Consider the following 19,562-nt stretch of genomic DNA (forward strand, 5'->3'; position numbering starts at 1 on the left):
TAAATAACATGAATTTTGCATTTCCTTTTTTTATAATTACAAAATTTCGCATTTATTTTTAACTACGAGTAAAACAACAGAAAACACTAATTAAAAGCTAACATCGTTGTAATTTCGACATTCGACTCTTTAAGAGCTGTTCTTCGATCTGTCACTACAATATTATATGTGCTGAAGAATCGTTCTGCGTCTACGCTGTTCGTTGGACTCCAAATGCTCTGTAATGCTGCTTTAGCAAATGACGAAAAACTGCACTTTGTAGCAATTGTGTCTTGTGTCACACAGATATAGGTCATCTGTTGCAAATTCTTTGACTCGATCACTCAAAATTGTTTTAGGGCGTCCCATTTTAGGGGATACTTTAAGTAACTTTATGTTACTATGAAAACTTTTTTGATAGACCATGTTCTTAATAAAAATTGTCGGAATGAGCACTGATTGTCCTGTTTGACTAATTTATATGTTTAGAAAATAAGAATTAGCCGACTTTTATTCCTACTTAGATTTTTACCAATACAAAAGACCGAATTGCAGATAACAACAGTCGGATTATTTATATTTCTCAAAGAATCAACATTGAAAAATATCAATTCCTTATCTTATGTTTATCTATTTAATGATGAACAATGAAAGTTCCTTCTGTTTCAACACGTGTTAGAAAAATAAACAACCTTTCAAAAATTATGTACAATAGAAAACTTTCCGTAAAATCTTTCCATGCCTTATTTACTACGTAACTACCTACTTATTTACGGGCGAGTTGGGCACCTGCAGGTATTTCGCGGAAATAAACAAAAACTCCATATTTCACATTTATCGCATTTATGTTCAAAATTTCGCCGAAATTCGCATCTATTTCGTAAAAACGAAAATTCCGTAGCCCTAATTATAATAAAACAGTTGGTCCAGAATCATTATCTCGTTGACTTTTTCTTGTTTATCGTTAATAATTCTGCCGTTTGTACCTTCTGATAATCCATATATTTTCTCTATCTGCTCTTAAAGTGTGTTTATTATATTATTTTCTTTCTCATTTAATTTACACCGATCCATACTAGTATAGCTCCATATAACAGTTCTAGTTCTGCAGTAACGAATCAATACTTTTATTTAGCACATTAATTTTTGTTTTGTTTTCGGGTCTATTAAATAATTTTCTTGCACTGTTTCTCGCAATTTTTAATTATCCATTTATTACTCTACTTGTCTTATTTTTTGAATATACGACTTGAATAAAGACTTTAATGTTTTGCCAGTCGTTATTGTTTAGTAGACCGGAATATTGAGATATTAATTCTTTACATTACATATTTGTCTTTCGGTGATTTTCTATTATTAATATGAAGCTGGAAGTGTTAGGTTACATTGGTTTTTGATATTTGGTCCAGAGTTCCCTCTCAATTCTTTTGTCGGATTTATGCCGTGTCGCGGATGTCGATGCCGTGCGCATAATACGATTCTGAAAGCTCTGAAAAATAGTTATTTTTTTCTTCAATTATCTCAGCTGATTTTTTTATTTACGAGTCATTTCTTCAGATTTGGGAACACTTAATAATCAGAGGGGGCCAAGTCAGGAGAGTAAGCCGCATGAGAAAGTAATTCGAACCCCAACTCGAATTTTTGCTATTGTCACAACGCTCTTGTGAGTCGATGTATTGTCTTAGGTCTTGAGGACACTTTAAAGAACACTTTTTTCTTCTGCTTATAGAGTCGTTTTTCATTCATCACATACCGGAACTCACCACATAAATTTTGAAGACCCTGACATCAAAACTGTATTAAATTATATGTGATCTAAGTAAGTTATAGAAAAAGTCAGAATAGATAGAGTAGAACACTTATAAAAAAATTGTAACAAGCAATTGGACATCGTAAGTTCTAATTTTTCACCCAAAGTGACCGGAAGTTGAACCGGTAGTCGATATTTGAACTCTTCGTGTAACTTTTTGTCAGTTGATATGACGGATGAATTTTGTTCACCGACAGACATGGACGAATATACAGGCATGAAACCGGAAGTATGTATTTGTTCTGGTCTTTCTTAGTCGCGTTGAATAATAGTTTGTACTATTTCGACGAATTTAAAACAGTACTTTCGGTTGCAACTCTGGAACAGGCAGTCCGAGGTCAAACTTCTCACATGTAATATCATATTTTGGTTAAAGGCTTTCATTTGACACCTTATTTTTCATTCTTTCTGTCCTACTAACAGAGGAGTTGTGTTTATTGACGGACAGACATGGATAATTCTAGGTTTTCACATTTAATGATAAAAACAATAATTATATAATTCAGTTAACCTGACTATGTCATTGTGATAATGACTTCTTATCTAAAAGTGACAACGGCAATCATTCCATTCACTCACGGTAAAATATCGCAAAACCTCCAGATTTTAAAGAACCGCTTGGATTGACATGAAATTTGGCACACACGTAGCTAAAATGCCAATGAAAAAAGTGAGATTATGCCGATATGTTCTCTTGTCCTGGATGTGATTTTCACCGCTTCTTGGGGGTGAAAAAACATACGTTCAAAATAAGACCGGGAGTGGATAAACTGACTAATTCTAGTTCTAAGCAAATTTTGTTCTATAAAAGTTTTAAACGGCTGAAAATGTTATAAGAATGTTTTGCTCTACATTGTGCTTTCTATCTATACATTTAAGGAACGCACTATTTTCGGGGACACCCTGTATATGATCTGTAAGTTGCATTGGTTAAAAATGCTTATTTTTGAAAGGGGTTTTGTTGAAAGGGCTCGAACGAATCACTAGTCACGAGAATGTATATGCAAATTTTAAACAGCCATATCTTAACCAATTTTTGTCTTCCAGAAAATCAAAAAATCCCAAATATTTAAAAAAGCAAAACCTACATTTTTTACTCTTTAAGATATTTGGTATCACTAATAATTTTTAAGTTATTTTGAAAGAAGTCTTTTTTTTTCAAAATTAAAGATTTAAAATTTACTTTAAAACCAAATTTTTTCACAAATAAGCAGTTTGAACTGATGAAACTTACAAACACAAACGATACATAAAGTTACTTCTGAAGTGGTAACGATTAATTCCATTTGGGCTGTTAATTAGAGGGAGATTTTTACGATATTTTTAACAAAAAAATAAGGAACAACTCTATTTTGAGCGTAACTTGCTTACTCTTGCTGCTAGAAACTTTTTAAAAAAATAAAAATAAACGTTTTCTTAAACACTTTAAAAAAGTTGTAATAAGTTTTTCCAGAAAAGTGTTTCATTTTTTTTATTTCACGTTAAAATATTCGATTTGGAATTTGACATATAAGAGCTTATTTTTCACTATAGTCTGTTTTTAAACCAAGAGGAGTAATTCAAATTTCCCGCGCCGTAAACCTTGTTTGTAATTGGTACAACCTCAGGCAATTTTACTCATATCAAATTTTGACAACAATGACATTTATAAAATTTTAACACTATTGGCATTTCATAGGTTAGTTTATTTATTTTATCAGCGATTTTTGCATTTTCTGCGTTATTCCTTTTATTTTTAGATTTTTAGTCAATATTACCGTCAAAGGCCGATATGATCAACCAAAAAAGAAGATGTATCTGAAGATATTTCTAGTGACTTTCTTGGGTGTGAATCTGTCTTTTTATCCCTAATAGCACAAGGACGTCCATAGGACGTCCTTCACGGACTTTAAGGACGTCCCTTGGACGTCCGTTTTCGTCCGAGGAACGTCCTTTATACGTCCTATTTTGGTCCAAATGTCGCGCTACCGAACGTCCATTGGACGTCCATCTAAGGTCCGAGGGGACGTAAATTGGACCTTAATCGGACGTAAATTGGACCTTAATCGGACGTACTAGGGGACGTAAATTGGACCTTAACAGGACGTCCTAGTTTGGTCCAAAGCCACATTGCCAAATGTCCAATGGACGTCCACCTAACGTCCGAGGGGACCTAAATTGGACCTTAATCGGACGTAAATTGGACGTTAATCGAACGTAAATTGGACATTAATCGGACGTAAATTGGACCTTAATCGGACGTCCTAGGGGACGTAAATTGGACCTTAACAGGACGTCCTAGTTTGGTCCAAATGCCTCGTTGCCAAACGTCCAATGGACGTCCATCTAACGTCCAATGGACGTCCACCTAAAGTCCGAGGGGACGTTCGGTGGACGTCAATTGGACCTTCATAGGACGTCCCAGTTTGGTCCAATGTCGTGCTGCCGAACGTCCATCTAACGTCCTGAGAGGACGTTCGGTGGACGTCTATCGACGATATTTAGACCTGTGGAGAATGTATTGTGGGAAATAAAAAATACATTTTTTAAGGAACTTATATTACATCTTATATTAAATTACAATTATTGGATATTACATTATTTACATTAAATTACAATTACACTTCTCCAAGAAATTAACGAACCACCTTAAAAATGATGCATTTTTGATGTCTCGAATTTCCTAAACCTGTTGTCCAATCTCAGTGATTTTTTTTATAATATTATAGCCTAGGCTACAGGTTACCTCCTTAAGTTTGTCATGAACGGGGAGCTATACTGTAATATATTATGTATATTATATCATATCACTCCCTATAGTAATGAGTGAGCCTGGAGACACGGAACTAATGGTTCCGTGTGTGCAGGCTCACTCATTACTATAGAGAGCGATGTGATATAATATATATTACAGTATATAGCTCCCCGTGCATGACAAGCTTAAGGAGGTAACCTATAGCCTAGGCTATAATATTATAAAAAAAATTACTTAGATGGGACAACTGGTTTAGGAAATTCGAGACATCAAAAATGCTCAATTTTTAAGGTGGTGCGTAATGGGCTGTATATTATACATATATTTCAAATCGACACCTTGCTCATTTGGAGATAATGGACAATTTCTTAAAAAGAAGATATTCTATCTATGTATACTTATTATATAGTGTAATATTATATTATAATATTATAATGATCATTCAACTTTTGTCTAATTTTTTTTCATCCGCCTTCGCTTTCTGTCTTTAGATAATTCAATATTATAAATAGATTATAAAATACTGAGATAAATACTTTTTGCTTACATACTAGGTACAATAACCAACCCAATCTGTTTGACAAAAGAACCGTTATGGGTAGAGGTAATAAGTTAAGACGAACAAAAGGCGACCGCGGTAGCGAAACTTTCCTTTAACAATTGTAATTCAAAATTCAAGGAAATCTATACTTTATAGAAAATCAAAAAGATTGGCTAGAATACAAATATGTACTTATACAGAGTGTTTGGTAAAGAATAGGCCATAGATTAACCTTAGATTTCGGAGGGTAAAATAGGTCGATTTAAGTTAACTTACGTTAGCACTAAAGTTGATAATAACCGAAATACAAGGTGTCAAATTTAAACTTTTATTTTATTTATTCTTGAATATTTCCTAACAAGCATGGGATAATATCACGAAATTTGGTAAGCGGGGTTTTTTTGGGACAAGAAATCTAAATTCAACACCAAAAATGATGTATTGCCCAGGAAATAATCAAGAATAAAATAAAAGTTTAAATTTGACACCCTGTATTTCGGTTATTATCATCTTTCGTACTAAAGTAAGTTAGCTTAAATAAACCTATTTTAAACTCAGTAATCCAAGGTTAAGCTATGGCCCATTTTTTACCAAACACCCATAAGATTGAAAAATGTATGAAAAATATACCAGAAAGAATAAGAAATATATATATATATCAAAGAGCATGAAGAAATATGTAAATGTAATAAAAAACGTAAATAATACCAATGTTTGGATACCAGTTGTCCTGGCTGGTGGTTTTGTCCATCATTCTCGGTGAGTTTGTCCTCTAGGCCATCAGGGATCGATAGGCTATGTCCAGACGTTGGTAGCAGCAGAGTCTGAATGCTTCCTCTTTGGCGTTCACTTACCAAGGAGTGACTGGCTGCAACGTGGAGCTCCAGTAGCTCTCTGGGGTTGATGGCTCCGAAAACTCCTCATCTGATCGAGGAATCAGGAACATAGACTGTTTCGGCACTTCAGAAAAACTCCAGGAGCAGGAATCCTCAGGGTGGTAGATTAAAATGTTGTGCGCCTATGTCAAAGGGGCACATAATAATTCATTGGATGGGCTAATGCATTGATGCTCTAAATGGCCAGATGAGGCGGTCGGACTCTGTGTTATGTTGTGAAACAGCGTCTTCATAGTTTTACGTAATATATAGTATATGTTTAAGTATATTATACTTTAATTCGTATATAATATAATTTCTTACATTATAGAAATCAGTGGTTAATGAATAAAACTCTACGCGGGAGCCCTAACGACGACAACGACTGAGAGATCAACTCTCCAACTTCGAACTGATATCGGTGGGTGAATCGAAAATCTATCGCCTATCGTTATAGTTTTGTGAACAGAGGAAACAAGTAGTGGGGGTGATTTTCAGACGTCCACGAAAAGTCCGTATTTCGTCCAGTACGGACGTCCAAAGGACGTTCGTATTTATTCCACCATCGGAAGTCCGAAGGACGTACATATTTAGTCCACCGTATTCATATTTATTTTACCCGAAGTACGTCCAACGTCGGACGTCCAAAGGACATCCATTTATAGTCCATAGACATTAGGACTAAGACTGGACCTATTTTGGGCACGGCCACGTATATTCAACTTCAAAAAGATGCTCTTAAGATTCATTTTTAGTACAGATACATTGATAAAAATTATATTTTTGCTTACTAGAATTAATTAGCAAACTTATGTCATCTTGGTAACTAGAATAATAAAACATTGTAACAAATAATTTACAAATAAGATTTTCACACTTTACAAAAAAAAACATGTTTAGAATATTAAACTGTGCAATTTTGAATTAAATATAATTATCTTTTCGATGTGAACTATTTTATTAACATAATTAAGTTAATATTTTATTGAATTATTTTGCTATTTTATCCCGTAATTCGTATAATATGTCCAATATGGACGATCAGCAAACGTCCGTATTTCGTCCAGTACGGACGTCCAAAGGACGTTCATATTTATTCCACCCGAAGGACGTCCAACATCGGACGTCCGAAGGACGTACATATTTAGTCCACCGAAGGACGTCCAACGTCGGACGTCCGAAGGACGTACATATTTAGTCCACCGAAATACGTCCAACGCCAGACGTCCAAAGGACGTCCATTTATAGTCCATGGACGTTAGGACCAAAAATGGACCTATTTTGGACGTCCAGAGGACGTCGTGTGCTATTAGGGATTAGTTTACCTACTCCTCTTGGTTTTAAAACAAAGCTTAGCAATAACTCTGCTTCTACTGGGTCCACAGACCTGACACATATACCATTTTTTCACTTTTCTATAAGCTATATTTGCTATTTGCTAATTTTTTTTTTCAATAAGTAGGTACCTACTTTTTGAGTTATTTGCGAAAAACCCTCTAAAAACGTATTTTTTTTTGTTGAAAAATGAACATATTCACTCGCAAATATCTCTAAAAGTATTGACTTAGTGAAAAAACTCTATAAAATAGAAGTTGCTTAGAATTAGTCAGTTTATCCAATTCCGGACTTATTTGAACGTATTTGCTTTCATCCCCCATAACGGACGAAACTCACCTCCAGATCAAAAGCACATATCGGCACAATATCACTTTTTTTCTTTAACATAATAGCTATGCGTGTCCCAAATTTTATGTCAAACCAAGCGTTTCTTCTAAATTCTGAACAAAAACCGTAAGTAAATTAAACGAAAATGTAAAAGGTACATTCCATGTCAAATCACTCAGGCAAAAAAATTTGGATCTCCGATTTGTCTGAAAATTGGTATATAGATTCTGCGGGACGTAAAAAGAAGATATTTAAGGTCAAAAAATCTTCTTCTTTTTTTCTCAAAATGTTATTTTATGCGATTTTACAGTGATTTGGTGTTTATTTAAACAAATTTGCATTTTCTGTCGTAAAGTATCAATGAAAAACATAATATTTTAATAGAAATGACTCAAAAATGTCATTATATGGCATTATAACAAGTTATTTTGAATCAAAACAAGTTTTTGATCAAATTTTATAGTGTAAAAAAGTTAAAATACCGTTTTTTACATTTTCCTCCATTCTCAAAATACCTCATCATCGCTTTGGCTTAAAATTTGCCCGCAGATAGCTAAAAGATAGGACTTTAAGTGGTTAGAAGGATTTGAATTATATTACAATACCAAAAAAGTTACATGCAGTAATATCATACTCAAAAGTATATATTAGTCCAGTCGGGATAGCATTTGACCTTGAATGCCAAGCTGCACAAAAATTTATTTTTCTGATCTTTAGGGGAGTCAATAGTAGCCTAAATTTAAAATCTCAAATGAATTCCTCCGTTACGTTAGCGGCCATCTTGATTTTAAAGGAGAACCTGTTTTGCTCAATATCTCCGCCATTTTTAACTTTTCGACAAAAATGGAAGGAACTGAAATTGTTCCAAATAGATCGTATTTACAATTATTACAATTTCTTTTTAACAATTTTTGTCGTGAGGTCGATATTTTCGAGTTAATTTTACTTAAAGTAGACGCCTATATTTTTGACTATAATATTGCATGTAACTTTTTGGGTATTGTAATGTAATTCAAATCCTTATGACCACTTAAAGTCCTATGTTTTGTCTATATGTGGGCAAATTTTCAGCCAAATCGATTATGATGCATTTTGGGAATGGAGAAAAATGTAAAAAAACGGTATTTTAACGTTTTCTACACTATAAAATTTGATCAAAAGCTTGTTTTGAATCAAAGGAACTTGTTATAATGCCATATAATGGCATTTTTGAGTCCCTTCTATTAAAATATTATGTTTTCCATTGATACTTTACGAGAGAAAATGGAAATTTGTATAAATAAACACCAAATCACTGTAAAATCGAATAAAATAACATTTTGAGAAAAAAAGAAGAAGAAGATTTTTTTACCTTAAATATCTTATTTTTACGTCCCGCAGAAGCTATATACCAATTTTCAGACAAATCGGAGGTCCAAATTTTTTTTTGCTCCAAAATTGAGTGATTTGAAATGGAATGACCCAAAATTAATTTTTCAAACAAATATTGTAAGTCGTTATGAGAAAATTATAATTTAACAGATGAAATAAAATAAACACAATTCAACTCGTAAAATATTTGGACCCTTACCAGCCGAACCAGCCGAACAGGTAAAGAACCCACCTTTTATATAGTTTATAATATACCTTTTCTACCTGGCCTCAAACGCTCGATATTTTTAACTCGTGGCAACGTTGATTGACGGCAAATAGACCGCAAATACACATTTTTATGTGGTGGAAGTCAAAATGGCTGTGAAGTGTAAAAATTTTTGTATATAATTTAAATTTTTAAAATCAAAATTTTAGAAAACTGAGAACGATACAGGGCATTAAAAATGCGCTCAACAAACATACACGAATTAAAATTCGAAAATGATAGTATTTCTTAGTGATGAAAAATGACTGCAACCTGAAAAGATGACATAATGATAGCGGGATGTATATATATATATATATATATATATATATATATATATATATATATATATATATATATATATAATGTGGAAACTCGGGACATAGATTAAACACCGTTTTTCTCCTTAAAGAACAAAATTTATTAGTTGATTTTGTATACAATTATATAAAATATTTACATACCTTAAAGAAAATCGGTTTTATAAGTCTTTAACTATTCTAATCTTTAAATTAACAATATCAAATAATACATTAACAAATTTAAACAATCAAAATTATCAGAGATGTACAAAAATATTAAATTAGATTTTAAAATTGACGGAACAAGATTTATGTCAATTAAGTGTCAGAATATTTATTATTCTTCTATTTCTTTATAAATATCCTTTAGCCTTTTATATATCAGGTTTTCCTGAAAACGGGGTTACATCTCCCCCCTTGAAAACGCAAGAGCTTACTGCTATGGACAAAATTTTTCTGATTCCGACGATTGCCTCCATTGATTTCATAAATTGATGACGAAAACCTGTTTAAAATTTTGAATGGCCCTTTTCTTATCGAATCAAGTTTGTTTCTGTTAAGACGGTTGCCCATTTCGACATAGACTAAGTCTCCGACTTTAAATTCGTATTCTTGCTTCTTCCGGTCAACTCTAACTTTATTGCTATTGTGAGCTCTTTGGGAATTTTGTAATGCCAGAGTTCTGTCTTGAGCCATATTTTGGTGTTGATTAATAGTCCTGTCGCCAGGGGGGGTACAACGGCCTCGTTAATTCAGATGGACTTACCCAAGTTTTTTTATGTATTTTGACCCGTAGAACACGAATTTTTTGGGTAACAGTTGATCCGGATGTCGATAAGATTGTTATAGACCAAGAACTTGAGGAATCAAATAACAGCGATTTTTGGCAAAACAAAACAATATTTTGTATTTTTTGGGTCATTTTAAGCAAAAAATATTTCTACAAGTTTTTTAGTAGGATGCACAGTTTTCGAGATAAACGCGGTTGAACTTTCAAAAAATCGAAAAACTGCAATTTTTAAACCCGAATAACTTTTGATTAAAAAATAAAATAGCAATTCTGCTTAGCGCCTTTGAAAGTTCAAGTCAAATTATGTCGGTTTTGATTATTTGCATTGCTAAAAATTTATTGTGTTATTGTTAAACAAAGCTACAAACAACTAGTGCGTGAGTGATGTTTCTATGATTTCTCATTTAAAATCGAACGAGTAGGTAGAATAGGTACTAGTGCAATCAAGACTATTTCTATGTTACATGCGTTAAAACGCATGTAAAAGCACGGGAAACCCTACGTGTTTATAGCTTTGTTAAACAATAAAAAAATAAATTTTTACCAATGCAAATAATCAAAACCGATATAATTTGACTTAAACTTTCAAATGCGGTAAGCAGACTTGCTATTTTATTTTTTAATCAAAAGTTATTCGGGTTCAAAAATTGCAATTTTTCGATTTTTTTAAAGTTCAACCGCGTTTATCTCGAAAACTGTGCATCCTACGAAAAAACTTGTAGAAATATTTTTTACTTAAAATAGCCCAAAAAATACAAAATATTGTTTTGTTTTGCCAAAAATCGCTGTTATTTGATTCCTCAAGTTCTTGGTCTATAACAATCTTATCGACATCCGGATCAACTGTTACCCAAAAAATTCGTGTTCTTCGGGTCAAAATACATAAGAAAAACTTGAGTAAGTCCATCTGAATTAACGAGGCCGTTGTACCCCCCCTGGCGACAGGACTATAAGATCTGAGGGCAAAATTGAGGATTGTTCACCCGTAAGTAAATACAGTGGAGAGAATTTTGTTACACTGTGTGTTGTCCGGTTGTATTCTTTTGTACATTCAATTGCGATGTTGGACCATGAATGTCGTGGTTTCTCGTTAACCTTGCAGCGGATACGATTTACCAGTGTTTGGTTGAGGCGCTCATTCAATTCGTTTGAAAAAGGACAGTCAACCGCCGTAAAAATTAAAGTTATGCCACAGTTTCGTATGAAGGATTTGAACTCATTTGAATTAATCGCTGCATAACGATCACCCAGGAGAACTTTCACCTTATTCTTCTCAAAAATAGGACGTAAGAACCTGACTAGATCTTTAGCTTGTTGGCCTTTAGAAGGGCATGCATAAGCAAACCAATAAGTGAATGGTTGCCTGCAAACCCACCAATGGTGTTAAGCGACATGATTTCATATGGTTCCTTGGCTGGCCCTAACTGTGATAAACGACCAATGTCTCGGCTTCTTCTTGACTTGTTTTTCTTGCAAATATCACATTGGTTACACAATTCTGCTATAACTGCATCCATATGTTTAAAATAATAAAAAAGTCGTATCTTTGCTATCATATGACCAGTTCCAATATGGCCATAGTGCGAATGAATTTTTTTTACCAACTGTAAACCAAAGTTCTTAGATATAAAGATGCGTTCTTTGTTTCTTAGTTTTTTATACAGAAGTTCGCCTTTTTTAACTGTACGTTTGTCTAAAGATAGCTCAGTGCTATTATTTTGTTGATCTTCTTTTAGGTCTTCGATGGTTATCAAATTAACCACTTGTAGTATGTCCTCAGTATTCTCAAAATATTCCAAAACAGGGTTTCTCGAAAGAGCATCAGCTTCTTGGTTCGTTTTACCTGGAGAATTTGTAATGGTGAAATCATATTGAGAGAAATAGTACACTAGATCTCCAAGTTCTTCATCGGTTCGTGCTTTTATTTTAAAATTTTCTAATGGCTTATGATCTGTAACTACCTGAAACTTTAGCCCTATTAACCGATGCTGCCAATAACGTAGCGCTTCTCTTATTTCGAGACACTTCAAATAAACTGCTTTTTTCTTTGCTTGTGATGGCGTGAATTTCTTTGAAAAATATGCCACTGGGTGCAACTCACCATTTTCTTGTAGCTGTTTCAAAACTGCTCCAACTCCTAAAGCACTGGCATCTGTAAATGAAAAAGTTCTTTTCTGTGGGTCAACAATTGACAAGATTGGACTCTGGCAGAGATATTCTTTGATTCGAATAAATGTTGCCTCGCATTCATCTGTCCATTTAAACTCTGTTTTATTACTAGCCCAGTCGGGATACCATTTGACCTTGCATTAAGAGCTGCCCCAAATTTTATTTTTCTAATCTTTAGGGGTGGTCAATAGTAGTATAAAAAAATTTTGACTGAATTTGACCGTTGCGTTAGCCGCCATCTTGATTTTAAACGAGAACCGTTTTTGCTCAATATCTCCGCCATTTTCAACTTTTCGACAAAAAATATAGAAACTGAAATTGGTGAAAATGTGATTTTATATAATTTCGTTTATTATAATTTTTTTCGTGCGGTCCATATTTTCCGAGTTATGGGGAAAAGCAGTGGCAGTTAAAGCATAATTATTGATTTATTTAATTATCTGGTTTATTATTACTTTTACAACAAATTTTAACCTATACAAAAATGAAGAGAATTAAATTTTGTACAATTTTGATCTCTCTCATTTTTTTGATAAAATCAATATTTAAGGTAGTACGTATGCGGTAAAGCCGCGAGCGTAAGACCCGATTGATTTTAAAGCAATTGTTTTTGTTCAATATCTTCATCATTTTCAACTTTTCGACAAAAAGTGTAAGGACTGAAATTGTTGCAATTACGATTTACTACAATTTTTCGAGAGAACCAGTGGCGGGTCTAAGAGGGGGGTGGGAAAATTCCCCCAACGGGGTCCAAAATTAAAAAAAAATTGTTGAAATATTAAAATATCTTAGCTGACATGAAACTTAATTATCGACAGACAAATTCAACCAATAAAACCCGCTAGTTAATAAAATTAAGTGAACTTAATGCATATAAGCTATTATTTATGTCTTTTATGTACTTAGTTTAGTTGGTGTTTAATTGGAAGTTTCAAAAATTGTATAAAATATAATTCTCTTTATTTTTGTTTATGTACAATTATGTCGTAAAGTTAATAATAAATGAGACAATTTAATAATTATGCTTCCCCTCCGCTTCCAATATTTTCCTCCTTAACCCGGAGAATATTGATCGCATAAAAAAATTGTGGAAAAGAAATTGTAGGAAATTGCGTTTCCAACAATTTTAGTTCCTACCGTTTTTGTCGAAAAGTTGAAAATAGCAGAGATATTAAGCAACAACGGTTCTCCTTTAAAATCAATATGGCGGCTAATGCAACCGCGAAATTCAGTCGAGATTTTAAATTTACACTACTATTGATCTCTCTTAACCCGCCGTTACACGCGTCTTCTATTGTGACGGGGTTGCACGCGTATGAGCGTCGTCCTCACCTACATCAATTCGACTTATTTCGAGGAAGAATGAATGTCAACATGTATAAATATAAAATGGGTTGTACTCACATATTATAGAAAGTCTCGTAAACCAATTTTTTTATTAATTTAACAAAACAAAAGTAAAAATAATATAGATCAAAAGCAAATTTTCTTAATATTCAATTTCAGCAAGCCACTGAAGAAATTAACGTTCTTTACGCGAATTCATTTTACTAAAAATACAAATTAAAATTAACAACTGTTCTGAAGCTATTTCTTTGTGGCATTTATGTAATTAACTATTAATATTTTGTATTTCGATAACGACGTCCGAGGTGGAATTCGAAACGTCAATAAAATTAATTTTTCAAGTTAAATTGTGGCTTATTTCCCAATTAGAATAGGTAATTTTAAAAATCGGTTCTTAACCAGTGGCGCACCTAGAAGAATTTTCCTCTGGGGGGGGGGGGTTTGCTTGGACAGCGGAAGTTTTTTGTATTATTTGTAAAAGACAAGTTACATTTTCCTACTTTCTTTTATATATATTTCTATATGCTCTGGGTGGGATTTTAACCCCCAAACCCCCCTCGGTGTGCCACTGTTCCTAACCTAATCCAAACAATCATATTTTAATTAAACCTACCTAAATATTAAATAAAAACCTAAAAGTTTCTTTGAGATAACAGAAACGTGATTTCACCGTGATTGCACGCGCAGTGAGGAATTCCCTCACTTAAAGAGGGATGTCTCTTCTTTCAACTATCACACAGCACACTGACCGCCTGAAATATTCCATAACTTTTTCATACCCTCTCATGAACCATGCTAAAGGCATTCCTGGGTGCTTAAGTTTATCGTATTAGTTTACACAATTTCATTGGTTATAAACAAATATGGTGAGGGATTCCCTCATAGCGCGTGTAATGGCGGGTTAAAGGATAGAATTATAAAATTTGGGGCAGCTCGGAAAAAAGATTCAATTCAGTAATTATGCTCCCCCACCACTTTTTACTATTTTCCCACTTAACTCGGAAAATATCAACCGCATAAAAAAAATTGTTAAAAATAAATTGTAGGAAATCAAATTTGGTATAATTTAAGTTGAAAATGGCGTAGATATTGAACAAAAACAATTGCTACAAAATCAATCAGGTCTTACGCTCGCGCCATTATCGCATACATACTACCATAAATATTAACTTTAGCAAAAAAATGAAAGAAACTAAAATTATGTAGAATTCAATTCTCTCTATTTTTGTATAGGAACATTTTTGTCGTAAAACTAACAATAAACGAGATAATTCAATAATTATGCTCTATTTATATATAACTGTCACTATTTTCCGCTATAACTCGAAAAATATCGATGTCACGAAAAAATTGTAAAAATAGAAATGATAGAAAATAACATTTTCAACAATTTTGGTGTTGTTATACTTTTTGTCGAAAAGTTGAAAATGGCGGAGATATTGAGCAAAAACGGTTCTCGTTTATAATCAAGATGGCGGCTAACGCAATGGCGGAATTCAGTCGAGATTTTAAATTTACACTACTATTGATCCCCTAAAGATTAAAAAAATAAAATTTGGGGCAGCTCCTAATGCAAGGTTAGGCCTGTTATTCGTCTAACCTGACTGGACTATACGTAAAAGATTATGGATGGGCTCAAGAAATCTAGTGTGATCTGGAATGTATTTATGGTAAAAATTTATTTTTTCCAGGAACTGACGAATATTTTTCTGATTTTGAGGTCTGGGAAAGTGTTTAATAGATTTTAAATTATCATGATGTGGTCTAACAGAATTGTAAGAGAGAACGTGGCCTAAATACTTCACAGAAACTGAGCGAATTTACATTTTAATAGTTTTAGCAAGAACCTTTCTTGTCTGACTACATGAAGTAATTGCTCGATATGATGTAGGTGTTCTTCAAAATCAGAAGAAAAGATTAGAATATCATCAATATAATTTATGCAAAAGCCCTGAAGTCCGATACGTCGAATAGTAGTGGCTAGTATTCGTTGAAAGATCGCTGGAGATATTTTTAAACCAAAAGGTAATTTCTTCCATTGACCGGACTGTGTAACAAATGCCGTCTTATAGCGATCTTTTTGCCTTATAGTCTGGGCTGATTATCGGAGAATAGGCCATTTTTGGGAAAAGTTATTTACCAGCAATTTTATTGCTGAAATCGAATTATAAGATCCTATATATTAATAATATAGGTATGCAAAGTCCTCAGATAGTGTGCTACTTTTTTTATAAACAAAATGGCGCCCGAAAATCGTGTTTTTTTCAATTATTGCTCTATAACTGCGAAGATTTTAATTTTACAACAAAAACACCCAAATAAAAATTCACCGTGATTAAATTCTGCATAGAGACGTGTTTTTCCCGATCTGCTCGGATGAAAATTTTCCTCGGAAAATGCGGGTTTCCCAACAAAATCTTTAGTTTTCAAATAAAGTTTTAGATAAGTAATTATCTACCAATAATTAAATAATTTGGCGACTTAAAAGCCTTCTTGGCTTAGATTATATTTCCAGAAGCTGATGAAAATTAAACGAATACTTTAGCAACAATTCAATTGTTAATTAATAATTTACGTTCTCTGTCAATAATTTTTTCTCTGTCAAGTTCTGATAAGGTGGTACACCTTTTTGCAGAGGCCCTGTTTCTTTTGTGGTCAAGGCAATCAGCTGATCAAGTTTTTGTTTTTAGCCACTGGTGGAGACCAAGATTAAGTCATTTTTTGGATATGGAATAGACAATCATTTTGGGTTCTTTTGGCATTGGATGAATTTTAGTTTTTTTGTTTTGTGGAGATAGATAGTTTTCCCGGTGCTAGGAAGTACCTCCTTGTCGCACCTCATCGTCGGACCTTCTGGTTGGTGAGAAGTACTCCCCCTAAGGTAGTGAAAACCGGAAGATACCTTACTTGGCTCTCCCGCACCAACTTCACCGGAGTTTGGGGAAGCCACAGGCCTACTTTTTGTAGAAACGACAGGTTTTTATTATTAAAATTTACATCTTCAATTCTTTTACATAATTCTTTTCAACTTTAACATTCTTTAATAACATAAATAACCTTAATAATCATATAAATTCATTTTTCTAAAATCAATTCACTTTATCATATTCAATATTTTTCTTTTCAACAAATTTTATGTCATTTTCATTATTGTATCTTGTATTTAAAATAGTCCAGAGATCATAACCTATCTGGTAAGATAATGTGCACACTATCTAGGGTTATTACATTACCTCTTTAATAATATTTATTGCATAAGTATTGTCCGGTTTGTCATTCCGATCAGATGCGGGATTGTCAACCAATGTTGTAATACTCCTTAATAATAAGTTTTTGTACATACATATTTAGATCAATTAACTGTCTTGGTATAATAAATTCAATACATTTCCTTCTTATACTGTAATATCTGTGTAATAGACAGGAGCGTACTAGCCTAGTACGTCCGGTGGTTAGCTAGTTTGTATAAAATTGTATATAGGGGTTATAGGTTTTTTTTTCATTAAATTTGTTGGTTGTACATACTTATATGTTTTATTATCCTACCATTTTAATAGTATTAGTTAGGTACAGCAATATAGGTCACGTGGAGAAGAATATATTCAATTCTTCCCTGGCGCCCTTATACATTCTCAGTAATATCCTCTCGGTCAGTAGTTCCTTTTCATTTCTTTCCTTATTTTAATTTAGTTTCTAACACTCCAGTACTTCATTTGGTACCGTCTTATTTCGGGCGTGCAAATACGGCCTGATCCTCCCCTGAGCCCTACTGTTTAGTCTCTTCAATTTCCAGCTAGCCTAGTTTGAGGAAACTTCCATAACTAAGTAACTACCCTTTGAAGCTATATCTATTCTGCCACATCACATCCTATTTTTGTTACAAGGCCTCTGGATTAGCCGAGAAAACTGAGAAAAAGAAAGTTGCTTGTTATTTAAGTCTTGTAGGAGATGATGGATTGGAGTTGTACAATACATTTACCATTGAAGGTGATTTGACTCTTGAAAAATTAAAGGACAAGTTTGGGGCATATTGTGCACCCAAGAAAAATGTAATATTTGAAAGATTCTTGTTCAATAGTGTTGTGCAGAAAGAGGGTCAGTCTTTTGACTCATTCGTGACGGAACTTCGTAAAGCCATAAAAACCACAGAGTACCCGGATCAAGATAACATGTTAAGAGACAGGATAGTCATGGGCATTTTTGAAAAGGGCACCCAAGAACGATTGCTTAGAGAAACGTCTCTAACTCTACAAAAAACAATAAACGTTTGTCGTGCTTCAGAAACCAGCAAAAATTTATCAAAAGAGATGCAGGAGGTAGTACAGTTGAATGTGGTTAAGAAAATTGACCGCAAACCATCTAAGCAAGCAGATAGTGGTAGTGGTAACAGTAACAGCTCAGGTAACAGAGAATCATGCAGGTTTTGTGGGTACTCTCACCCTCCAAGAAAGTGTCCGGCGTATAACAAAACGTGTGCCAAGTGCCAAGGGAGACATCATTTTGCTAATGTTTGCAAAAGTAAGGGAAAACTTGGATCGGACGAGGCAAGTGGGTCCAAACGAAGGGTACATCATGTCGAAGAACATGAACAGACTGACAGCGAAGGTGAAGAGTTTTATGTAAGCTCATTAGGCAGGCATGTTGGGGCGGTTCATGAGGGCAGCAACCGCATGTGGACAGAGGAGCTCCAGGTAAATGAGCGGAAAATCAAGTTCAAACTAGACACTGGTGCTGAGGTAAGCGTAATGCCATTAAATGTACTGAATCTGGTGTGCCCAGATGCTTGTTTGCTTAAGTCAAAAGTGACTCTAGTTTCATATGGTAGTATTAGTTTTAAAACTAGATCTCTTGGTAACGTTGCATTAAACTGTTATAATAAAAATAATGTAGGTCATGTTTTGACATTTGAAGTTGTAAAAGCCAATGATCAGATACCTCTGTTAGGCCTGGAAGCTTGTGTAACCTTGAATTTAATTAAAAGAATTAATAGTACACAGGTTTATGAAAATAAGGGTGCTAATTTTAAAACGTTTAATGATGTTATTAAGGCTTATCCAACTGTTTTTGATGGAAAGTTAGGCAAGTTTCCAGGTCAACATCATATAACTTTAAAAGAAAATGTTGTACCAGTGGTTCAACGTGTAAGGAGGGTTCCTAGAGTTTTATATGCTAGAGTTAGATCAAAATTAATAGAATTAGAAGATCAAGGTGTCATTTCGAAAGTTGATAAGCCCACTAAATGGTTAAACCCTCTTGTCATAGTTGAAAAGAATAATGTAAATAGAGATTTAAGGTTATGCTTGGACCCGACTTATTTGAATAAAGCTATAGAGCGTGAGCATTTTTTGATCCCCACAGTCGATGAAATTGCACATAAGCTAGGTGGTAAAAATATTTTTACAGTTGTTGATATGAAAGATGGGTATTTTCATGTGCAATTGGATGAACAAAGTTCAGAATATTGCACTTTCGGAACAACTTTTGGTAGGTTTAAATTTGATAGGTTGCCTTTTGGAATATGTAGCGCCCCGGAAGTTTTTCAGAAGTACAACTATGGACTATTTGGTGATTTGGACGGAGTGGGAGTATATTTTGATGATCTCATTATTGCAGGTTCATCTGAGGCTGAGCATGACCAAAACCTTAAGATAGTACTTGAAAGAGCTAATAAGTTTAATGTTAAGTTTAACATTTCAAAAGTGCAATTTAAGCAGCAGAGTGTTAGGTACATG

This window comes from Diabrotica virgifera, chromosome 3 (assembly GCF_917563875.1).
Source record: "Diabrotica virgifera virgifera chromosome 3, PGI_DIABVI_V3a".
Classification (NCBI taxonomy): Eukaryota; Metazoa; Arthropoda; class Insecta; order Coleoptera; family Chrysomelidae; genus Diabrotica; species Diabrotica virgifera.